General features: G+C 41.6%; 1 protein-coding gene and 1 pseudogene across 3 annotated transcripts in view; both read left to right on the forward strand.

Annotated features, from left to right (window-relative positions):
• Positions 1 to 26,886, forward strand: part of LOC126458331 (uncharacterized) — a 499,515-nt gene that overhangs the window by 347,486 nt on the left and 125,143 nt on the right. The gene's annotated exons all lie outside the window — the stretch shown is intronic.
• Positions 22,167 to 22,283, forward strand: LOC126458790 (5S ribosomal RNA; annotated as a pseudogene).

A 26,886-nucleotide genomic window follows, 5' to 3' on the forward strand; every position in this document is an offset into this window, starting at 1 on the left:
TCAAAAAGTAACGGAAGGTTTTTTAATTCACAGGCTATATACACACATCAAAAGTTTTTTTGCATCATCCCAGTTCCCAGAACTCCTGAAGATTGACTGTGGATATTGTATCACAGACACAGTCCCTTTGACTGTCCAGAGATGTCACTAAACCCGCCCAAAGATGTAAACAATCATGTGTGAACAGCGCCAATTACACGGAGAGGGTCAGACAGCCTATCAGCTCCAGTCATTCCACCAGGAAGGAGATACATGGCTCGTGTTGTCTGTAGTTCAACCATGCCTAGATGGTCGATATCGCGGTACGATCGCGTTCGCATTGTTACTTTGTGCCAGGAAAGGCTCTCAACAAGGCGTCTCGGAGTGAACCAAATCGATGTTGTTCCGACATGGAGGAGGTACAAAAAAACAGGAACTGTAGATGACATGCATCACTCAGGCCGCCCAAGGGCTACTTCTGCAGTGGATGACCGCTACCTACGGATTATGGCTCTAGGAACCCTGACAGCAACGCCACCATGTTGAATAATGCTTCTTGTGCAGCCACAGGACGTCGTGTTACGACTCAAACTGTGCGCAATAGGCTACATGATGCGCAACTTCACTCCCGACGTTCACGGCGAGGTTCATATTTACAGCCACCACACCATGCAGCGCGGTACAAATTGGCCCAACAATATGCCGAATGGACCGCTCAGGACTGGCATCACGTTTTCTTCACCGACGAGTGTCGCATATGCCTTCAACCAGACAATCGTCGGAGACGTGTTTATTGGCAACCCGGCCGGGCTGAACACCTTAGACCAGGGCTTCCCAACCTTTCCAGCTGGCGGACCCCTTCTTCAGTCGAAAATCCATCGCGGACCCCTAGTCAGTCAAGAGCACAGTAATTTTAAATTTCAGAACGAAACCCATGGGAAATGAAAGCTTCTTTATGCAAGTGCCATGTTCCAAATGATAATAACAACACGGCTTTATGAGATTTTCTGCAATGGTATGAGCTTTGCCTGTTTTTGCCACTCGATAACTAACCGAGAAAGAAGCTTTTAATGAATTTTCATTAATTGTTTTTGCATGAGTTTTCATGCAATGCTGAGAAGCAGCTATTCAGCACTCTTCCTTTTGAAAAAATCGAGTCTTTAGCCTGGAAATCCGGGGGAGTACCTTCAAAATGACGGTGCAATTTATCTGGAACCATTGAACTGTTTGGAAGGACTCGCGCACAAATTACACACTGAGCTTTACCCTCCTTTGTCTCCATAAAGCCCATTTCTATATAGCTTTCGTTATACTTACGCTTCTTGGTTATTCCACTTCCACAGGATATTGCAACCAATGGAGTACTTGCAGCGTTTTCACATAATAAACCCGGCTGTGGAGCTTCTTGTGATTGTTCTTCCTTTCGTCGTCCTCCCTCCTCATTCATTTCAACTGGAAACTTCCCTTGTTGTGAAGGCGATGGAGAAACTGTACCCTTCTTCAATGATCCTGACTTCAGCATCCACCGATCCAAGTTAGAAGTAATAAACTGGTCAAAAAACGACTTATGAAATAGGCAGTGCACTGACAAAGCAAGTTTAACATTTAATGATGCCTGGGGCCGCATACGTGCCAGCGAGCGCGGTGATTGGTCGACAAAGCTCGCTAGGCGCATGCGTAAAAGGTTTCAGCGCATCTAGCGCCTTGATCCGGCGCACAAACGACCCCTGTATTGTTGCGAAACAGTCGATCAGAGAAGCCGCATTCACCAGCACTAAACTGTGTATGGGTTCTCACTTAGGAACCGCAAAAGCTGCTTGGGAATACGACCTGAAGTAAAAGTACACATGTTTTTCACACATTTTTATTCAATAATTTTACTTATTATTTTACACGATTTGGTGAAAGGTGGCCGCGGACCCCCTAGAAAGAGCCGGCGGACCCCTAAGGGGTCCGCGGACCACACGTTGGGAAGCCCTGCCTCAGACACACTGTCCAGTGAGTGCAAGGTTCCCTGCTGTTTTGGGGTGGCATTATGTGGAGCCAACGTTCGCCGCCGGTGGTCACTAAAGGCGCCGTAACGGCTGTACGATACGTGAATGTCATCTTCCATCCGATAGTGCAACCATATCAGAAGCATTTTGGCGACGCATTCGTCTTCGTGAACGACAGTTCGCGCACCCATCGTGTACATCTTGTGAATCACTTCCTTCAGGATAAGACATCGCTCGACTAGAGTGCCCAGTATGTTCTCCAGACATGAACCCTATCGAACATGCCTGGATCGATTGAAAAGGGCGACGTGACCCACCAACCTCTCCGAGGAATCAATGCCAAATCGCCGTTGAGGAGTGGTTCAAATGGTTCAAATGGCTCTGACCACTGTGGGACTTAACATCTGAGGTCATCAGTCCCCTAGAACTTAGAACTATTTAAACCTAACTAACCTAAGGACATCACACACATCCATGCTCGAGGCAGGATTCGAACCTGCGACCGTAGTAGTCGCGTGGTTCCGGACTGAAGCGCCTAGAACCGCTCGGCCATACCGGCCGGCGTTGGGGAGTAGGACAATTTGGACCAACAGTGCCTTGATAAACTTGTGGATAGTATGCGACGACGAATACTGGCATGCATCAGTGCAAGAGGACGTCCTACTGGGTATCAGAGGTACCGGTGTGTACAACAGCAATCTGGACCACCACCTCTGAAGGTCTCGCTGTATGGTGGTACAACATGGAATGTGTGGATTTCACGAGCAATAAAAAGAGCGGAAATGGTGTTTTTGTTGATCTCTATTCTAATTTTCAGTGTTGTTGTTGTGGTCTTCAGTCCTGAGACTGGTTTGATGCAGCTCTCCATGCTACTCTATCCTGTGCAAGCTTTTTCATCTCCCAGTACCTACTGCAACCTACATCCTTCTGAATCTGCTTAGTGTATTCATCTCTTGGTCTCCCTCTACGATTTTTACCCTCCACGCTGCCCTCCAATACTAAATTGGTGATCCCTTGATGCCTCAGAACATGTCCTACCAACCGATCCCTTCTTCTGGTCAAGTTGCGCCACAAACTTCTCTTCTCCCCAATCCTATTCAATACTTCCTCATTAGTTATGTGATCTACCCATCTAATCTTCAGCATTCTTCTGTAGCACCACATTTCGAAAGCTTCTATTCTCTTCTTGTCCAAACTATTTATCGTCCATGTTTCACTTCCATACATGGCTACACTCCATACAAATACTTTCAGAAATGATTTCCTGACACTTAAATCAATACTGGATGTTAACAAATTTCTCTTCTTCAGAAACGCTTTCCTTGCCATTGCCAGCCTACATTTTATATCCTCTCTACTTCGACCATCATCAGTTATTTTGCTCCCCAAATAGCAAAACTCCTTTACTACTTTAAGTGCCTCATTTCCTAATCTAATTCCCTCAGCATCACCCGACTTAATTAGACTACATTCCATTATCCTTGTTTTGCTTTTGTTGATGTTCATCTTATATCCTCCTTTCAAGACACTGTCCATTCCATTCAACTGCTCTTCCAAGTCCTTTGCTGTCTCTGACAGAATTACAATGTCATCGGCGAACCTCAAAGTTTTTATTTCTTCTCCATGAATTTTAATACCTACTCCGAATTTTTCTTTTGTTTCCTTTACTGCTTGCTCAATATACAGATTAAACAACATCGGGGAGAGGCTACAACCCTGTCTTACTCCCTTCCCAACCACTGCTTCCCTTTCATGTCCCTCGACTCTTATAACTGCCATCTGGTTTCTGTACAAATTGTAAATAGCCTTTCGCTCCCTGTATTTTACCCCTGCCACCTTTAGAATTTGAAAGAGAGTATTCCAGTCAACATTGTCAAAAGCTTTCTCTAAGTCTACAAATGCTAGAAATGTAGGTTTGCCTTTCCTTAATCTTTCTTCTAAGATAAGTCGTAAGGTCAGTATTGCCTCACGTGTTCCAGTGTTTCTACGGAATCCAAACTGATCTTCCCCGAGGTTGGCTTCTACTAGTTTTTCCATTCGTCTGTAAAGAATTCGTGTTAGTATTTTGCAGCTGTGACTTATTAAGCTGATAGTTCGGTAATTTTCACATCTGTCAACACCTGCTTTCTTTGGGATTGGAATTATTATATTCTTCTTGAAGTCTGAGGGTATTTCGCCTGTCTCATACATCTTCCTCACCAGATGATAGAGTTTTGTCAGGACTGGCTCTCCCACGGCCGTCAGTAGTTCCAATGGAATATTGTCTACTCCGGGGGCTTTGTTTCGACTCAGGTCTTTCAGTGCTCTGTCAAACTCTTCACGCAGTATCATATCTCCCATTTCATCTTCATCTACATCCTCTTGCATTTCCATAATATTGTCCTCAAGTACATCGCCCTTGTATAGACCCTCTATATACTCCTTCCACCTTTCTGCTTTCCCTTCTTTGCTTAGAACTGGGTTTCCATCTGAGCTCTTGATATTCATACAAGTCGTTCTCTTATCTCCAAAGGTCTCTTTAATTTTCCTGTAGGCGGTATCAATCTTACCCCTAGTGAGATAGGCCTCTACATCCTTACATTTGTCCTCTAGCCATCCCTGCTTAGCCTTTTTGCACTTCCTGTCGATCTCATTTTTGAGACGTTTGTATTCTTTTTTGCCTGTTTCACTTACTGCATTTTTATATTTTCTCCTTTCATCAATTAAATTCAATATTTCTTCTGTTACCCAAGGATTTCTACTAGCCCTCGTCTTTTTACCTACTTGATCCTCTGCTGCCTTCACTACTTCATCCCTCAAAGCTACCCATTCTTCTTCTACTGTATTTATTTTCCCCATTCCTGTCAATTGTTCCCTTATGCTCTCCCTGAATCTCTGTACAACCTCTGGTTCTTTTAGTTTATCCAGGTCCCATCTCCTTAAATTCCCACCTTTTTGCAGTTTCTTCAGTTTTAATCTACAGGTCATAACCAATAGATTGTGGTCAGAGTCCACATCTGCCCCTGGAAATGTCTTACAATTTAAAACCTGGTTCCTAAATCTCTGTCTTACCATTATATAATCTATTTGATACCTTTTAGTATCTCCAGGGTTCTTCCATGTATACAACCTTCTTTCATGATTCTTAAACCAAGTGTTAGTTATGATTATGTTGTGCTCTGTGCAAAATTCTACCAGGCGGCTTCCTCTTTCATTTCTGTCCCCCAATCCATATCCACCTACTATGTTTCCTTCTCTCCCTTTTCCTACACTCGAATTCCAGTCACCCATGACTATTAAATTTTCGTCTCCCTTCACAATCTGAATAATTTCTTTTATTTCATCATACATTTCTTCAATTTCTTCGTCATCTGCAGAGCTAGTTGGCATATAAACTTGTACTACTGTAGTAGGTGTGGGTTTCGTATCTATCTTGGCCACAATAATGCGTTCACTATGCTGTTTGTAGTAGCTTACCCGCATTCCTATTTTCCTATTCATTATTAAACCTACTCCTGCATTACCCCTATTTGATTTTGTGTTTATAACCCTGTAGTCACCTGACCAGAAGTCTTGTTCCTCCTGCCACCGAACTTCACTAATTCCCACTATATCTAACTTCAACCTATCCATTTCCCTTTTTAAATTTTCTAACCTACCTGCCCGATTAAGGGATCTGACATTCCACGCTCCGATCTGTAGAACGCCAGTTTTCTTTCTCCTGATAACGACATCCTCTTGAGTAGTCCCCGCCCGGAGATCCGAATGGGGGACTTTCAGTATAGGTCTGTCTATACTTTCAGTATAGGTTCTATAACTTTCGGAACCGAGGTGATGCAAAACTTTTTTTGATGTGGGTACATCTGATTTTCAATTTTTTTTATCTTGTTAGTAGACATGTTCCTGATGCATATGTGCATTTTCAGTTGTTTTGAATGTTTATTGTTGCCAGTCGAAAATGTTATACGTGTTTCGGAGTGCTCGGCGAATTTTGTTTCGAAAAAGATGCATTAAAGAATTTGCACAAAATTTTGCTTGAAAAATGGAATAAAGTGCAACAGCACATTCGAAATGCTGACTGTGGCTTTTGGGGCATTTATTACCAGTGGTCTAAACGTTTCAAAGAGGATCGAGGACGTTGTGAAGACGACGAACGCTCTGGACGCTCTAGCACATTGATTACTGACGACGATGTAGAAAAAAATAAACAGTTCTGAAAAATCACCGAATCGTCATCAGCGAGGCTACTGATGATGTCAGCTTATCCTGCGGCTCGTGTCAAGCAAGTTTTTCATACTTTTGGGCATGAAGCGTGTAGCAACAAAGTTTGTTCCGAAATTGTTGAATTTTGACCTAAAACGACGTCGCGTGGACATCGCTCAGGAATTGCGGAATGGAGTCGACAACGATTCAGAACGTCTGAAGAAGGTATAACAGGTGACGAAACTTGGGTGTACGGGTATGACGTCGAAACCAAGGCTCAATCGTCCCAGTGGAAACTGCCTGAAGAGCCAAGACCGAAAACAGTTCGACAAGTTCGATCACATGTGAACGTTCTTTGCCTGTCGGAGTGGCCGAGCGGTTCTAGGCGCTACAGTCTGGAACCGCGCGACCGCTACGGTCGCAGGTTCGAATCCTGCCTCGGGCATGGATGTGTGTAATGTCCTTAGTTAGGTTTAAGCAGTTGTAAGTTCTAGGGGACTGATGACCTCAGGAGTTAAGTCGCAAAGTGCTCAGAGCCATTTGAACTATTTGAATGTTCTTCTCGCTGTTTTCTTCGATTGCAATGGGATAATGCATCATAAATTCCTGCCTTATGGTCGTATAGTCAGTAAGGAGTACTAACTGGAAGTTAACCGCCGTCTGCATGTAGCAGTCCGAAGAAAACGACCAGGATTTTGGTAAGATTTTACCACAACTGCATCGCAATAATATTTCAGCTCACAGCTTAATGCTGGTTCGTGGATTTGTGACAAGATACCAAACCGTTATGTTGCCTCAGCCACCATGTTCGCCGGACATGGCCCCCTGCAACGTCTTTCAATTCCAGAGGCTGAAGAGAGCTATGAGAGGACGTCGTTTTGCCACCATTCATGAGATGAAAACGGAATCGTTGAAGGAGCTCAACACCGTAATGAAAAGTGAGTTCCGGAAGTGCTTTCAAGCGTGGAAGAAACGCTGGCACAAGTGTGTTATATCTGAGCAGTATTACTTTGAAGGAGACACAGCTGATTTCCTTTAAGAAAACCAAAAATTCCCGTAATTTTTGATCAAACTTCATATATCTGTAAATGGTATTTATTGGTATCTCTTTAGGTTTTGTTTTTATTCATTCCTAACATAGGAGATTTCTTTTTGCATATCCTGTAGGATAACTGTAAATAGATTCCCTGTCTAAATGGGTATAGCAAAGGCCAACTGAGAAAATAGAACCTGAAGGGCGAATACAGCAGTGCAGTCTCTCGCAGCCGGCTGGTCTGTCGGCAAGGTGCACGTAAACTGGTCGTGTCCTGCGGCCACCACCTTGGTCAGTGCGTTGCTTCTTGCTTGTGTCCGCCGCCCAGGCGCGAGAAGCACGCGGACACGACGTGCGTACCCGGACCGTGTCCCACTTGCCGCGACATAACGCGTTACGACACGTCACCCCAGCCGATATATCGCTCTCCCTGACAAACAGCCCGCTTTGAGCGCAATAACGTTGGCACTGATTCAGTGGTCGCACTACTTCTTCCGCAGCTCCCGCTACCCAGATACTGCAAGGGCTGTTCCTAGCTCATTGCTTCAGAACTAGTCGAGTCGCTCGAACGGTTTACGTCACAGTTCGATAAACCTCGGGTTCTGCTCCAGTTTTCGATCGCTCCGCGATCTAGCGGCTTTCGTTCGTACTATCTCCAAGATGTACCGTACTGTTATTAATGCACTTTTATGGATTTCCGGGAAATTTAAATTAAAGTTAAAGCTTGTCTCTAGGTTCTTCGTGTAATAGATGATAAAAGAAACTTGTGTTGTTGTGGTCTTCAGTCCTGAGACTGGTTTGATGCAGCTCTCCATGCTACTCTATCCTGTGCAAGCTTCTTCATCTCCCAGTACCTACTGCAACCTACATCCTTCTGAATCTGCTTAGTGTATTCATCTTCTGGTCTCCCTCTACAATTTTTACCCTCTACACTGCCCTCCAATACTAAATTGGTGATCCCTTGATGCCTCAGAATATGTCCTACCAATCAATTTCTTCTTCTAGTCAAGTTGTGCCACAAATTTCTCTTCTCCTCAATTCTATTCAATACCTCCTCATTAGTTATGTGATCTACCCATCTAATCTTCAGCATTCTTCTGTAGCACCACATTTCGAAAGCTTCTATTCTCTTCTTGTCCAAACTATTTATCGTCCATGTTTCACTTCCATACATGGCTACACTCCACTTCGCTATTTCATCCCTCAAAGCTACCCATTCTGCTTCTATTGTATTTCTTTCACCCCATTCCTGTCAATTGTTCCCTTATGCTTTCCCTGAAACTCTGTACAACCTCTGATTTAGTCAGTTTATCCAGGTCCCATCTCCTTAAATTCCCGCCTTTTTGCAGTTTCTTCAGTTTTAATCTACAGTTCATAACCAATAGATTGTGGTCAGAGTCCACATCTGTCCCTGGAAATGCCTTAAAATTTAAAACCTGGTTCCCAAATCTCTGTCTTACCATTATGTAATCTACCTGATACCTTTTAGTATTTCCAGGCTTCTTCCATGTATACAACCTTCTTTCATGACTCTTGAACCAAGTGTTAGCTATGATTAAGAAACTTAATAGAGAGAAAAGCGACAGCATGATAGGACATACGTTAAAATACAAGGGAATAACTTCCATGGTACTGGATGGTACCTGGCGAAGATGGAGACTGGAATATTCCCAACAAATAACTGAGGACATCGGTTGGGAGTGCTGCTCTGAGATGATGAGGTTGGCACAGGAGAGGAATTCGTGGCGAGCTGCTTCGAACCAGTCAGAAGACTGATGACCTAAAAAACAGTTTAGGAAGTTGATGTGTCCAAATACTGAACCGACGATTCTGGGGAATTTGAAGCTATAGTTTGTATTAGTTGATGGGGTCTAAAAGAATTTTACTTTTTCCTGTGTGACTTCTGGATTTTTTTGGATATGTAGTCAAGTGTAAACATTTGTCTGGCTGGTGACACGGTGCATCTTTGGCAGTCATTAGAATATTTTACCGAACTTTTCATACGTTGGTATCTTCAGCTAATAAACAAATTTCAGAGCCATTGCTTCCTTTTACCACTGGCAGAAGAAAAGTTAAGTGTTAATCATATATGGGAATATCCATCACTTGCCTACTACATACCCAGTTGGCAGAACACCACATTCAAATATCTTCAAGCCTTTACGAAAAATTAGATCCTGTTACGTTTAAAAAGCACGGTATACCAACTAGTTACATATCTCAATCTGATATTTTTTAAAGCGACACCTATATTGCCTATCTGTACGCAGTGCCCGGATTTCCTGACATTAAGTAGTTCCGATTCCAGTTTAACTCATACTCAAGAAGCAAAAGAGATCATACATTTGAACCAGTTTCTCACGCGAACAAATTTTTTGATTGAATGAGTTCTAACTAACCTTGTTCGCGATAGAGAATTTTATGTAATTTTATACAAGTAACAATAGCCAGCCAGCGTGAATGAAAAACAATATGGTGAATGAGTTTATCATTGGGTTTGAAAAATGCTTTTTAGTTTCATTTAGTTGGGAAAGACATTCTTCACGTGCCAGTGGCTGTATGGAAGTGATGAATATGTCTGCACTGTTTAGGGGTACGGTATATACGCTTTCTAGAGAAGAACAACGAAGCCCATATTGCGTGCACTCACTCCGAAATGTTGATAAGAGTGGAAGTGCGGTGCAGGCTGACGATTGCACGTAGCATTGCGACACGAAACAGCGGGATAAGGTTTTAAGGCAGAAAGCACGAAGTGCTGGGGTGAGATACCTTTGTCGAGGACGCTGACCTTTGTCTGCCTTTGTTGAAACACGCATTGCGTGCCTGCAGTGCGTGTGAGAGTGTTTCAGATTCGTTAAGTTGGCTTCGACAATTGGAACCGTGATGGAGAGAAAGATAGATGGAATAATTTTAAACTACCATAACGTGAAAAAAGAAAAGTAGAGTCGTAAGTTATTTAAATGAGGGTGTATACGCTCCGGGACAACTGGAAATGTTTTCAGCCGGGAGAAAACTGGGAAAAACCCAGAAAATTTTTAGAATTCCAGGAATTCTTAGTTTTGAATTAAATTTTTGTAATTATGACTGGTAAGAACTGATATTCCAACAAAGATTTTTACTTTAGCCCACTACTGTAGAATAAACATAAACTAGAGAAAAACACCAATATAAAACTTAAGTTGCAAAGAAAACGCACCATTCACAACAACAAAACACAGTGCGCACATGAGTGTTCGCCGAAATCAAAATGTGCCAAAGGCTTCTAGAAGAAGCCTATTCAATACTTCATAACAACTGATTTCGATGATCGTGGCGTCACAACTCTTTTTCTAACAGATCGCGGGAAAATACTGAAAATGGTGGTTTGAGAAGCGTCACTTTCAAAGTAATTTTCCTTTTACAGGCGATGAATTATGTTAGTGTGAGAATGTGCGATAAATTTCTTAGTGACAGAGCGTTTGACTGTCATTCAAAACTTAACACTTTGACGACCAGCCATTTAGAAAAATTTCTGGCCCGGAAGGCAAGACATGTATGTCATCATTTAAAACGTTACTGGCATGTTTGTGTTTGATATACCTTAAAGGGCAACACACGCAAAAAAGACCACTATAAAATATGAAAGCTTAGCTTTTCTTGTAGCTATACTGTACGTATATTAATTTAAACCATGAACTTTTTCTATTTGTGTATTGCTCTACTTAACAGTGATATTGCTATTGGCTGACTACATCAATTGTCCTACAGTCTTAATATCTTCTTTCATTTGCTGGCGAGATAAAGTGACGTGAGGTATGATTGGCTGACAAAAGCGCATAGCAATCAGGATTTCAGTGATCCGGAAGCTAACGTTCTGTGTTTGTTGTAATTCGGGTTTTTACTTCCACAATATGAAAATATGCAGCGTACATATTGCTGCGCATCAATAACCTTCCCAAAACGCGCCCCTGAATTGATAGTTTTTATAGTTCCTGGGGAAAGTATACTGTCACTTAACACAGACAAAGTGTATTTTCACCCAGTAAAATGCATATTTTCAGCGGGCAAAAATCCGGGAATTTTTTTGTCCTTGTCTGCGTATACACCGCGTTAATGTAAATTCCCATAGTGAGGAAAGAATGTTGCCCGTCCTCGGCTTTCAATACTGTAATTTCCTCAACTAAGTACTGAAGTGTAAAGATGCGCGCGCGCGCGCGTGTGTGTGTGTGTGTGTGTGTGTGTGTGTGTGTGTGTGCGTGTGTGTATGCGGGGTTCGCTAATGCATCTCCTTTACTAAACAAGTGCTCATAGCTCTTGAGATACTCATTTTAGAGCCCATGTTTACTGTACTTTCTTGCTTCTAATGATAGTTCCTGTCATATCCCTGAATATTGACCATTCTTCCTCTGACACCCTGCATAGAATGCAATTTGATGTTATGTTGTCGAAATTCCACTGTCAGTTAATAAAATAAAGTCTCCTTAAACCAACTTGTCTTAAATAATATGTTCGCTCTTATAAAGAAAGTATTTTTATTGTTATTAACGTATTTTACCTCCGACACACATTCTTTGTTTAACGTAAGTTATTTGAAATATCTTGTTGGGGAATGGGTGACATATTTGCTTGGAGGTTAGAGTCCGCACTGTAAACAAAAACATCACATGTCTAAGGTTGCAACTGAGAAATTTTATGAAGTGCTTCTGTGTCATAGGGGTTTGTTTAGGGTATGCTTGCTGTTTAAACTTCAATAGTTTCCTCGTCTTGTAAATGAATAAGGGCCAAAACAAGATGGAACGCTGTTCACGAGAACAACTGTAAACGTACATTACTCTTTCACTTGACATTTCATCAACTCGCCTGGATACCCGAGCGCATTAGGACGCCATTTCTGGCCCCAGACAGAATGCCCCTTGCGAATTTACAACGAGGGCCAGCCTGGATATTTTTAGGCGGTGTTCCTCATCCCACTAGGTGAATACTGGGCTAGTATCCACGTTCCGACTCACTTACAAGATTCGCAAACATTTCACTATGTTCTCGCACTTTCACCTGGAATTACACTAGCCGCAGACAGATGGGGTACACAAATTCTATGCTGGGGGATGGTGCGAAGGTGTGACGACAGAAGGAGCACCCAACCACCTTCTACGACTACTTACTTTTTTTTTTTTTTTTACCTTAGCAGACCTTTCCACATGTCAGCGGTTGCCTGTTCTCAGATACCAAAAACTTCTGTGCTGCGATACTTCGTTCCATGGTACTTTCCTATCTTTATGCCTTTGCTACGGTTCCCATCCACGTTGTTCTCTGCCTCCCTCGGCTCCTTCTCCCTGGCGGAGACCAGATGAGCAAACACTGCGGCCATCGTTGTTCTTCCATCCGCCGGACCTGTCCGCGCCATCTCAGTGTTCGAACATCAATCCTACCTGTAACTGGTTCCACTGCATCCGTATATGTTCTTACATTTTCGTCCCTCTTCTACCACTGACACTGCAAAATCCAGAACAACATGTCAACCCCGTGAAGACAAAGAGAGGAAAACAAATAAGAAGACTTTATGTCTTACCAGATGTAGGCACATCATGGAACACAGGAGGACTCTAGCCTTCCCTCCTACTCTCTGATGTATGAGCTGCAGTCAAATGATAACCGAACACCCGACAGTGTTCTGCTCACGGGTGATTTTAATGCCAGGATTGGAAATCGAACAGAAGGATATGAAAAGGTTATGGGTAAATTTGGAGAGGATATGGAGGCCAACAGGAACGGGAAACAACTCTTGGATTTCTGTGCCAGTATGGACTTGGTAATCACAAACTCCTTTTTTAAACATACGAACATTCACCGGTATACTTGGGAAGGCAGGGGAACCAGATCTGTCATTGACAATATAATAACAGATCAGGAATTCATGAAGGCTGTGAGGGACACACGTGTATTCAGGGGATTCTTTGATGACACTGATCACTATTTAATCTGCAGTGGCCGAAAGTGCAGGAGGTCAGGTCCATATGTAGGAGGATAAGAGTGGAGAAACTTCAGGATAAAGAAATCAGGCACAAGTACATTACAGTGATCGCAGAAAGGTACCAGTTAGTTGAATGTGGTCAATTACAGTCATTGGAAAAGGAATGGACAAGTACAGGGAAACAGTAGTAGAAGTGGCTAAAGAATGTCTTGGAACAGTAGTGTGTAAAGGTAGGATGAAGCAAACAGCTTGGTGGAATGACACAGTCAAGGCAGCCTGTAAAAGGAAAAGGAAGGTGTATCAAAAATGGCTACATACTAGATCACAGGTAGACAGAGAAAGTTATGTTGAAGAAAGAAACAAAGCCAAACAGATAATTGCAGCATCCAAGAAGAAATCTTGTGAAGACTTTGGAAACAGGTTGGAGACTTTGGGTCAAGCTCCTGGAAAACCATTCTGGAGTGTAATTAGCAGTCTTCGAAAGGGAGGTAAGAAATAAATGACAAGTATTTTGGACAGGCCAGGAAAACTGCTGGTGAATCCTGTTGATGCCTTGGGCAGATGCTGGGAATATTTTGAAGAGTTACTCAATGTAGGTGGAAATACGATCAGTAATGTTTGAGATTTCGATGTACAATGGGATAGGAATGATGATGGAAATAGGATCAGATTTGGGGACGTGGAGAAAATGGTCAATAGATTGCAGTGCAATAAAGCGGCTGGGGTGGATGAAATTAAGTCGGAACTCATCAAATACAGTGGAATGTCAGGTCTTAAATGGCTACACAGAATAACTGAAATGGCTTGGGAGTCGGGACAGGTTCCATCAGACTGGACTAAAGCAGTAATCACACCAATCTTTAAACATGGAAACAGAAAAGATTGTAACAACTACAGAGGTATCTCTTTAATCAGCGTTGTGGGTAAAATCTTCTCAGGTATTGTTGAAAGGGAAGTGCGAGTATTAGTTGAGGACAAATTGGATGAAAATCAATGTGGGTTTAGGCCTCTTAGAGGTTGTCAGGACCAGATCTTTAGCTTACGGCAAATAATGGAGAAGTGTTACGGGTGGAACAGGGAATTGTATCTATGCTTTATAGATCTAGAAAAGGCATATGACCGGGTTCCTATCAGGAAGTTATTGTCTGTTCTACGAGATTATGGGATAGGAGGCAAACTTTTGCAAGCAATTAAAGGTCTTTTCATAGATAGTCAGGCAGTAGTTAGAGTTGACGGTAAACTGAGTTCGTGGTTCAGAGTAGTTTCAGGTGTAAGACAAGGCTGCAACCTGTCTCTACTGTTGTTCATATTATTTATGGGTGAGATTAAGATATGTGAACACAAAATAAGCAGTCTCGCATATGCGGATGACTTAGTTGTGATGGCAGATTCGATTGAAAGTTTGCAAAGTAATATTTCAGAGCAAGATCAGAAATGTAAGGACTATAGTATGAAGAAAGTTTCAAGTACTTGGGATGCGTATTCTCATAGGATGGCAACATAGAACTGGAAGCGAGGTGTAGCAAAGCTAATTCAGTGAGCGCTCAGCTACGATCTACTCTCTTCTGCAAGAAGGAAGTCAGTACCAAGACTAAGTTATCTGTGCACCGTTCAATCTTTCGACCAACTTTGTTGTGTGGGAGCGAAAGCTGGGTGGATTCAGGTTACCTTATCAATAAGGTTGAGGTTACGGATATGAAAGTAGCTAGGATGATAGCAGGCACTAGTAGATGGGAACAATGGCAGGAGGGTGTCCACAATGAGGAAATCAAAGAAAAACTGGGAATGGACTCTATAGATGTATCAGTCAGGGCGAACAGGCTTAGATGGTGGGGTCATGTTACACGCATGGGAGAAGCAAGGTTACCCAAGAGACTCATGGGTTCAGCAGTAGAGGGTAGGAGGAGTCGGGGTAGACCAAGAAGAAGGTACCTGGATTCGGTTAAGAATGATTTTGAAGTAATAGGCTTAACTTCAGAAGAGGCACCAATGTTAGCACTGAATAGGGGATCATGGAGGAATTTTATAAGGGCGACTATGCTCCGGACTGAACGCTGAAAGGCATAATCAGTCTTAAATGATGATGATGATTAATTCAGGACGATCGTCGTATCACTCAGAGATTAACTGAAAGTACAATCGGCATTTCACAAGAACTTGTGTGTCACCTTATTGCTTTGCTTGGCTGTCGGAAGATCTGTGCACCATGGGTACCCTTTGTGCTGACTCCTGAAATGAAAGCGCACAGACTTGAAATTTGCCAGTAACTCCTCTCGCGTTACGAGAATGAAGGTTAAGCCTTTCTCCACTCTGTTGTGACAGGAGACGAAACGTGGGTACACCTTTACGACCCGGAGACGAAACGCCAGCCTATGGAATATCGACACAAAGACTCGCCCCAGAAAACAAAAATTCAAGACGCAGCCCTCAGCTGGAAAAATCATGGCCACAGTGTTCTAGGACGCAGATGGTGTTAACCATGTTGATTTCCTTGATCGCGGAACAACAATCAATTCAGAGCTTTACATCACAATGCTGCGAACTCTGAAACGACGGCTTACAAGGGTTCTAAAGGAAAAGGGAAATGTTTTCCTGCAGCATGACAATGCCAAACCACCCCATTTCACGTGCCACCACAGTAGAACTTACGAGACTGAATCTCACCACCGTCCAAATTTAGCATCATCTGACTTCCATCTGTTCCCGATAATGAAAGACGATCTGTGGGAACATCATTATGCTTCTGATGAAGACACTGAGAGAACTGTGAGACTGTGGTTGTGGAAACAGAGTGTCGACTTCTTCCGTGGCGGCTTCAGAAAACTTGTTCATCGTTGGCAGAAATGTATCCAATTGGCTGATGATTATGTGGAAAAGTGAATATTGGTAATTAAAGATCACATTCTAAATATTATTTCTGCGTTTGATTTATTAAAATTTCCCCATCCAAACCCAATTAACGAAGGTGGAGGTATTACTTTTCATTCAACCCTCGTGCAACTGCACCTACCCTTGCATTACCTTGTCCGACTGAAGCCGACGTACACGAATTTATTTCTTCAGGTCGCCAAAGATGTGAAAAATCACACGGTGAAATATCCGAACTATACGGAGGATGTTCCAGTGTTTCCAAACCAAATCACTGAAGCGCAGCTTCTACCGACTGGCAATGTGGGGACGGACATTATCGTGCGACAGGATGACTCCTCCCGGCAGCATTATGACAGCTCAAGGGAAAACAGCAAAGCCACAGTGGAAACATCTCCTCCACCAAAGAAAAATCAGAGCTGTTCACTACAATTCCGGTAAGGTCGTTAGGACGTTCTTTGAGTTCAGGGGCCCTCTACTCGTCGAGTTCCTTGAGTGTGGAACTACACTTTTCAGAAACTGCGAGGCACCATAAAGTCAAAACGCCCCGGAATGCTGTCGGACTGAATCATTCTGTTGCAAGATAACCCCCCCCCCCCCCCACACACACACACACTGCCAACGGACGAAGGCTATGCTTCAGTGATTTGGTTTGGAAACACTGCAACATCCTCCGTACAGTCCGGATCTTTCACTGTGTGATTTTCACATCTTTGACGACCTGAAGAAATAAATGCGTTGACGTTCTATGAAACAGGAATTGATCGTTTCTTCTACTGTGGGATAAATGTCTTAACGCCTGTGGTGATTAGTTTTGAAAGAAACCATTAACTGGTCGCGTTGTGGTGGGTGTTCGGTTTTCATTTGATTACACCTTATTATTCAATATTGCTTTACAACTTATCCATTGATCGCTTAGTGTGTTTTATCACTAGTTTTCGTTGCTTTCGCCTTTACTTCGTAAGGCCGATAGGCTTTAGTGTGATATAGACAACAATCCATAGTTTTCTCATTGTTTTCGCCACTGCCTGTTACATGATGTTTTATGTGTAATGTTATTTACTTTATTTTACTGCGTTATGTGCAGATAGGTCAAAAATGTGTTTCTTGTATTCAGGGACGTGAAGATGGCGCCGAAATCGCATAATTGTTGTAAAGCAAGACCTTTAAATATAGCTAAAAAATTCATTCACGTTCCAAAAAACATAACACCTTGCGCTCCGTAGCCTATCTGAAGATGCATGTACGAATTAGAAGAGTGCATTGGGTAACGGGAGAAGTGTCAATGGGTATGGTTGTACAGGAAGGATCCGTTAACCCTGGCGTTGTCAAACGGAAAAAGAATCGGCTGGGTGAAATTATTGGCCTATCGCGCACTGTTCCACAACAGTCAACGCTACTGCTATTAATGAATGTGGGAGCAAGGAGTACATTATTAGGATACAATGTTTCGTCGACTACAAGTTTGTTAGAAAAGTAGCTCAAGTGCAGAAACTTGCCTGCGACCTGTTCAAAAGAAGCGTTCCACTATTTTCTGTAAGTGATTTTGTGAAACGGCAAACGGATGGGGATCTGAGCACGACACCTCCCAAATGCGACCGAAGTACCACCTCGCTTGGTGCGCTGTTCAGTGTTTCCTCACAAACACCATAAGTACATAGGGCCATTGCAGGCGAAGGCTTCCAACTTAAAGATGCTCGGAATTGGTCCTGTTCGGTTCAGCCATCTAATCGGAAGGGTTTTCTTGCTCCGCGCACAGTGGCAGTCGAAGTAACTCCAGGCGTATCGCCGGGAAGTGTTTAGCGACCCATTTTGTTTATCTTGTAAATTAATGACCTGTTAGACAATATAATTAATATCTCCAACTTTCCGCAGACCATCCGCAACGCGGATTTTGGTTATTCAAAAGTCACAGTTTACGTATTACATCGGAATTTCACGTGTTTGTCTTTTTTCACACGTCCGCGTCCACTTTGCGGCACTCCTCGATCAAGTTTTAATAATTATTCCACAAAATTTTTGCCTCTATTCAGAGTTCCTTATATCCACGTACGAGCACGATCGCGGCTGACCTCCGAACTGAACTTATCGACTTCACAAAGTAATTCTCTTAGCCCACAAAATACACGCGAACGTACTGGCCCCTGATTAGCTTATGCACTTCATAGCCAATCCAATATTGGTATTAAACCGCGCAAACCCCTGTCTGCTACTTTTAACCAATGAACAATTTATCAAAAGAACAAATTTGTAAAATCCACCAACATAAAAATAACGCGCTCTATAAATAACAAAATTATCGTAAAATGTAACTTGTTTTCGCAGTCCCATAAAAATGGCTAGTTGCACTCAACAATTTCCCCTGACTATGATTCACTCTCTCAATACACAGCTCTCACTCTGACGTATACTCAGCTAATAGACATAAGTGTTCATTTATTTAATACTTCACATTTCCACCATCATTCACAATAATAATTAAACAAATTAGCAATAATTAATGAAAGTCATAATAATGGTAAGTTAGAAGTTCCAAGTTATACTGTTGTAACTACTTGATAATTTCATAGTTCGTAAGATATTGACACCTTTCGGCCACAGCCGAAACTACTTGCAACTAGCTACTGGCTCCGAAAGTATCTGTCATGCGAGACATGGCTCATGTATGAAGCTGTCTGCCTGCTACCGTCTATTACTTACATAGGCGCGATGAAAGGTGTTACGCTTCAACAAACATATTCAGTCAGGTCTTTATAAAATTTCCAGTTTTTGCGAACACTGACAACTTGCTTTAAATGTAAACAAAATAATGTAGTATCCTGTTACTATGATATAAGAATTCACCATTTACGATCAGTCTGTAGCGATATGTAAGGTAATGATCACGCAGGTTCAGTTACAGATAAGGCAGGAGACAGGCAGATTTTCGTTCGTTGGAAATACAAGGGAAAATGCTGTCATTCTACAAGGACACTGCTTTTAAATCAATTGTGCATACCCACTTACAATATTACACGAAAGTATGGAATTCATACCACGCAGGACTAAGCGACATTGACGGGGGGGGAGGGGGGGGGGGGAGGGGGGGGAGGCGAGGGGCGAAGTTCTTACCATCCTTACCAGATGCACGAATTACCATCGTCACACGCTCTCACTCAGTAAGGCAGTGTGGAGAGGTCTCTCAACCGAACATAGGCCACTGACTCAAAGTGTTTTGATCAAACAGCTTATACCTCCACACCTAATCCCCATGTCGGCAAAATACTGGGGGTAAAAATTTCTTCCACCATCAAAACTCTGGTCGTCTATCGCCGAAAGGAACTCCAACGCACAGGCAACATCAGATACTGGGTTGGGTATCATTGAACGTTAAGTCAGCACCTCTGTTACGCACTTTCGCTAAACCATTTTAGGAGGCTGCACTTCCAACTTAAGATACATTTTGACCTTAGGTAACACTCAGGGTGCAGCAGTGGTCTCAAGTTGTGCTGAGATCGCCAATTTCTGCTTGTCTGACGCGGCTGAAGAGTATATTAACGTGCTGCTGCCGTCTGTAACCAGAATGAGGGGCGTACCATTTCCTTGGCCCATCGGCACTAACACTGCCACCTTGCAACTAACGCACTAGGCAATTCTTTTGAATGACTTTCCAGTGTAACGCAGACTTAAAATGTGACTCCGGTGAATGTTAGTTCATTCGTTGGCTGCACCCTGTTGCATTGACAATATATGCTGTCCTAATTTTGTTGTAGAGATCGTCAGTCCTAAGCAGCTCTTCACTCTAGTCTATTCTGTGCAAGTCTCTTCATCTCTTGAATAACTACTACAACCCACTTACTGTCTTCAAACCTTGCTCTCCGTCCGCAGATTTAACCCTCACACTTCCCTCCATTATGAAACTAATCATTATTTGAAGCCTCAGAAACTTAACTATTAATAAGCTATAAATTTCTTCTTTCTTCAATTCGATCCAGCACCTCCTCATTAGCTAATCGATCCAAAGATCTAATTTTCAGTACTTTTCTGCAGCTTCACATTTCAAAAGCTTCTATTCTCTTCTTGTCTGAACTGTTAAATAAATGTCGTGTGACTAGGGCCTCCCGCCGGGTAGACCGTTCGCTGCGTGCACGTCTTTCGATTTGACGCCACTTCGGCGACTTGCGCGTCGATGGGGATGAAGTGATGATGATTAGGACAACACAACACCCAGCCCCTGAGCGGAGAAAACCTCCGACCCAGCGGGGAATCGAACCTGGGCCCTTAGGATTGACAGTCTGTCGCGCTGACATTTTTTTTTTTTTTTGTCGATATTGAGCGTTGCGTTTTGTCTGGGCGGACGCCACAAGACATCCGTTCAAGTTGAGCGTTGATTCCTTGACTCAGTTTTTTTATTACAGAGAGCACGCAGCCCTCTGACCGAACACGCTGAGCTACCGTGCCGGCATCACACGGCTACCGGGGCGGACATCTGAACTGTTTATCGTCCGTGTTTCACTATTGTACAAGCCTAAACTCGAGACAGATACCTTCAGAATATACTTCCTACCACTTGAAGTTATATTCGATATTAATAAATTTCCTTCTTTCAGAGCTCCTTTTCCTTGCTACTGCCTGTCCTCTCAAATTCGGTCATCATGTTATTTAGCTGTGGAAATAACAAAACTCAGCGACTACCGTTAGTGTCTCATTTTCTAATCTAATTCTATCACAATCATCAGATTTAATTATTTCTACATTTTATTACCGTTGTTTTACCTTTGGGACATTCATCTTATAAACCTCCATTCAGGACAATGTCCATTCTTGCTAATACTTAGCCATCTCTGATAGAATTACAATGCCACCGACAAACATAAAGTTCTTATTTCTTCACTCCTGACGTAACTTCCTAATACTTAAAGTTATAATAGATGTTAACAAATTAGTCTTTTTTAGACATGCTTCTTGCTATTCCCAATCTGCATTGCCAGTTTATCATTCTATATCATAACTGAAATAACGAACCACTATTGCAGTGAAACAAACGTAACTGTTATGGGCTTAGCGCCTTCTTTCGTCACGTCAAGTTGGCTCTTGAGGAGAGACGCAAAATTTTTCATGAAATTTTTTTTGTCTAAGGAAGTGGCATTAAGTGTGCCACCACGTGATGGCGGCAAGTAGACGCAGACTTGCAAGTAGATCAGGTGGCGAGGTATCTTCTCTTGACTAAGCATTGTCATTGAGTGACCTGAGACAAAGATAGCTGAACTGGCACAGTGCGTATTGTTCTGGTATTGTGCTATCAGCAAGTAGATCTCTAGCTGTAAACAAACGGCGTGATGCCGGGGCGGCTTACGTACTGTTAGGCAACACCGGTGGCCGACAATTCACGTATGTACTACAGGGTTCGTACGGTCCTATACCACGAGTTATTGCAGCTACGTCTACAGATGTATTTCTCAAGCAGGGTGTCCCAGGAGGAATGGCCGATATTCAGAGATATGACAGGAAGCATCATTCTAAGCAAACAAATCTAGTAAACATGGGCTCTAAAATACATAACTCAAGAGCTGTGAGCGATTCACTACCTTCGTTACTGTGAAACAAATCTTTTGTATTGCAGCCTGTTTCCTTTCCATATTTTGGGAGGATGTAGTATGGAGAAAAGCAAGACAAAATTGTCTTGTAAACATGGACTCTAAACTGCGTACCTTGAGAACTTTGAGCACTTGTTCAGTAGCGAAGATGGAACAAGTACTCGTAGCTCTTCGGGTCCGCATTTTAGAGCCCATGTCTGCTGGACAGTTTTTCTTGTTTTCATCCATACTAACACCTCTTAAAATATGGAAAGCAAAGATCTTCCAGTAGAAGAGACTTATTTCACAGTGTGAAGACGAAGAAATGCTCATAGCTCTGAAGGTCCATTAGACTTTTTTGCTTCGAATGATCGTTCCTGTCTTATCCCTGAATACTGACTATTTCTCCTGGAAGACTCTGTATAGTGCATGGCGGAGCACACTTCGTACCAATGTCTTGTTAGCGATTTCCTGTTCTATTCTACTCGGGTACTGAGCAAGTGGGAAATGTCTCTTTACTTGTCTCATCTGTCATATTCGTACTTTTCGGACAATGTCAGATACGATGTGTAGTTGTGCAATTTTACGAGCGCTTACTGAAAAGTGTCAACGGCCTTGCCGCAGTGGATACACCGGTTACCATCAGATCACCGAAGTTAAGCGCTGTCGGGCGTGGCCACACTTGGATGGGTGACCATCCGGGCCGCCATGTGCTGTTGCCATTTTTCGGGGAGCACCCAGCCTCGTGATGCCAACTGAGGAGCTACTCGACCGGGTAGTAGTGGCTCCGGGCAAAGAAAACTATCGTAACGACCGGGAGAGCAATATCTGCTTTGAGAGTTTAATTTATTTTTACGTGTCTGTCAATTTTTTATGTACTTTTTTATTTGGTCTGATCTGATTAGGGACAGCAGGGCCTCTCTTACATCGGACCAGGGTTTTACACATGGAGTACCTTTTTTACGATAATGATAGAAGCGAAGAAATGAATCAAAATTTGTGCGATGGCTTGACCCCGGGTCTCCTGTTTACTAAGCAGATGTATTAGTCATTACACCATCGTAGCAGTATAGGTAACACAGCTTCACAGACTACCCTAGTCCAATTGCCTCCCTAACACAAACTTCAGCTCACACCTTCAGCCTATTTTCCCCTTTTTTACATCATAGATTCCTAAGAAATAACGGTTTTGATATGACAAATAGCATTAAAATGATCTGAATATCTGAAGTGGCACTGTGAGTGAATAATACTATGAACTAATGAAGGTAATTCTAACAATATTGGTACTACTGCAGCTGCTGCTACAGGCCGGCCGAAGTGACCGAGCGGTTCTAGGCGATTCAGTCCGGAACCGCGCGACTGCTACGGTCGCAATTTTGAATCAGGCATGGATGTGTGTGATGTCCTTAGGTTAGTTAGGTTTAAGTAGCTTGGGGACTGATGACCTCAGATGGTAAGTCCCATAGGCAGGACGTATTTAAATGTTGCGATATGAAAAAGTGTAAAATAAATGGATCGATAACGTACAAAATAAACTAAATGAGGACGTATTGTCATTAGACTGTTGTTTTATTTCCTTGTGAACACTATTGAAAATGGTTCAAATGGCTCTGAGCACTATGGGACTTAACATCTGTGGTCATCAGTCCCCTAGAACTTAGAACTACTTAAACCTAACTAACCTAAGGACATCACACACATCCATGCCCGAGGCAGGATTCGAACCTGCGACCGTAGCAGTCGCACGGTTCCGGACTGCGCGCCTAGAACCGAGACCACCGCGGCCGGTTAACACTATTGAAATTCTCGCTCTATAGCCATTCTTTTTTTAGTGATTCGTTATTATCCAAATCACTGTCCAAAGAGCTGTCCTAAAAGAAATGAAAGAACAGCCGAATGACACAAGTGTAGTCATTTAGATGTGTCTTGTAACCTCCCCACCGTAATTTTAAAAGAATGATAATGGACAATACTTAATAGAAATGGGGGCCGAGTGTAACCTCCCCGCAAAATTTATAATAATTGACAATATTATTTAGGGATGCTAATGGACATTGCTCTATGCGTAACCTGCCCACAATGAAATGTACTGACAATGGCAACAAAAACGTGAAATTCGCAATCTGACTCAAATATAAATCCTTCAAAATTAAAGTCCATTCAGTGACAAGAAATTTCAATTAAACCGAAATATTGGTCTTTGGCCCTGTGTAAAACAATCAGAATTAAAGTCTTACCTCAGAATAAATAGATGTCACATATCTGCTCTTGTTGTTGCGCACCGCTCGGAGGAACTGCATTGCAAATAATAATATTCTCTTTTTTTTTTGTGATTCTAGTGAAATTTTTTCTTCAAAAGAAGTGGAATGAAATGGGAAGTGCAACGAGATCTTTAGTTCAATAAAAAATTAAATTTTTGAAAAAATGCTTTTGAAATAAAAAATTATTATTGGGGAACTTGTTGGAGAATAATTACAATAAATAAAATTTTTCATTATCTAATGATTATATTAATTAACAGTATACCTTATTCCTCATCTTGACCATTGTTGCTGACCGCCTACATCACACAACCGCACTGGGCTGCTACTACTGACCGACCGCTCTGCATGACGACTACAGACTGAGTACTGCTCTCAACTAGACAGAGCTACAGACTCGCAACGACTGACTGACTGCTACTCTGCATAGCGACAACTAACTCGCAAAGACTACTACTGACTGAGAACCGCTCGCAACACTCGCGCGGTCAAGCGCATACTCTCTGGTCACGGATGCTACAATGCCTCGCCATCGCTGCTGCGTTACATACGTGTTTCATAACCCTCCACTCGGGGGGCAAAAATTTGGCAGCGATGGTGAGTCATTTGGACTTGCCAAGCGCGGCAAAATTTTTCTTTAATTAACAAAATCCTACAACTTACAGAATATTTAAATGTTGTGCACACGCACTAAGTACAAAATATATCAGACAAGGACAAAATGTGAATACTAAACATAGTAGCAAATCAGAAAAAAGTATATACAAACTTTTTGACAGATAAAGTGCACAGGCACTGAAAATTCTTTAGCATATGCAGAACAAATAAACAGACTGGCAAGAATAATTAGATGTAGTACATAAAGTAAATGTTGTGCACACGCACTAAGTACAAAATATATCAGACAAAGACAAAATGTGAGTACAAAACATAGTAGCAAATCAGAAAAGTATATACAAATTATTTGACAGATAACAAAGTGCACAGGCACTGAAAAAAATTCTTTAGCATATTCAGAACAAATAAACAGACTGGCAAAAAATATTATGTTGACAAGTGTACATGCACTGAAAAATGTCTTTAGCATTTTCACAACAAATAAACATAATGGCAAAAAAAAAAAATTCATGTCCAAAGTGCACATGCACTGAAAAATGTCTTTAGTATTTTCACAACAAATAAACATAATGGCAAACATCATGTCGACCAGTGACATAAGTGTACTCACACTGGAGTTTAGCGAATCGAAAAATGTATAACCTATGAACATAAATGATGTTACCAAAAAAAATTTTTCTTTATGTGACAAGAATCAGGATAGGAAAGGGAAGGATTGCATCATGGTTGTAGCACTTTAGATTGCACACAGCTGCTCTAAAAGTCCATATCTTTCCACAGTAGTACAACCAAGTGACACAACTTGAAGTTCTTTTCCCATCAGAATTTATCAGTGTAGCCAAGACACTGAACTGTCGTAGTAATGTTCCATGTTTTCATTTTGGCAGTACATTAGGTACACCAAACAGTGGGACCATAATAATGTCTTCATCGCTCATGGTGGTGGACAGCATGTCGTGTCAACACCACACTCTTACAAGGCACACCAACGTAGAATTAGTGCAAAACCAAATATAGTGCTCCATGATCACTGGGATAAACAGGACAAATGGACATTGCAGTAATTCAGGGTAGTCAGCTTATGAGGTGAAGGACATCAAGTCACATAATATTGACAATTACAGTCTTCATTGATAGTTCGTGGCATTCATAGCCCAGTTATTGAACATTTCTGTACCAAGTATGTAGTATTACAGAAAAATGTTCATTAATTGTTTTACATAGAATCAGTAGCCTTCTTTTCCTGGTTACAAAATATTATGAAATAATCGCATTCTTTTCAGTTACAGAGTATAATTAAGAATCATTAACCTTTTCCTAATTACAGTTAATTAATCATTTGTCATTAATTAATCATTTGTCTAATTACAGTTAATTAATCATTTGTATAATTACAGTTAATTAATCATTTGTCGTTAATTACAGTTAATTAATTAATCATTTGTAGCCTTAATTAATTACAAAGCATTATTAAACAGTACCATAGTTAATTAATTATGTGTCATTCCAATCTATTAAGAATCATTAGTCTTTTCCTAATTACAAAGCATTATGAAACAGTCACATTCATTTCAAATTACAAAGTATCAACATTGGAAACAAGAGCTAATCAATGGCATAATTAATAACAATTTCGTTGATTGACATTAATTATTGGCACTCAGTGGCCATCAAGTATTGAATAGAATAAAACATAGTTCATCATTCAGTATTATTCAGATCATTACAAAGTCATTATTAAAAATCAGTTAATTACAGTCAAATCATTAGTAATCACAGGCATTACAATAAACAGTGGCAGTTATTAGCTAGTGACAAAGCATTATTTTGAATATAGTCTCATTAAGAGGTCATTACTCGAGTGACATGCTATTCAGAGTTGATCAGTATTATTCAGAATTATCATAAACTAGTGACATTATGTGGGACTGGTAATACATTTTTTTTGGTAGCAATGCATTGCGTTGGGATCGATAATTAATTGCCGAGGCATAATACTTTTTGCTTTTGACCTATTGCTGCAAATGAGGATAGGTAACGTCATTCGTCATGAGTCAGCTGTAGCAAGATTATGTAACAAGGCAGTACATGTGATCACATTTATAAATGATAAACACAAATGGGTAAAAAATATAAAAATGCAAGTACTAGAACAGGTATAATAAGTAACAGGTTTAGTAAGTGTCATGAAAAACTTCTCCTGGAAAAAATATAAAAACGGATTATTGACCTGAAAGAAGAAACGCACACTATGCTGAAAAGTAGTGAACTTCGAATTAACAAGTAGTGAAATGTGTATAAAATGTGTTCCATAGCTGTCCTTTCCAAAACTTTCCGTCATCCTACTATGCAATGTAACACCTGCTGTCAAAGCAAACTGCAACAAATACTTAAATAACTACGTAGCATAAATACATAACTTCAACATTATCCTCATCTGTAA

The sequence above is a fragment of the Schistocerca serialis genome, chromosome 2 (genome assembly GCF_023864345.2).
Source record: "Schistocerca serialis cubense isolate TAMUIC-IGC-003099 chromosome 2, iqSchSeri2.2, whole genome shotgun sequence".
Lineage (NCBI taxonomy): Eukaryota > Metazoa > Arthropoda > Insecta > Orthoptera > Acrididae > Schistocerca > Schistocerca serialis.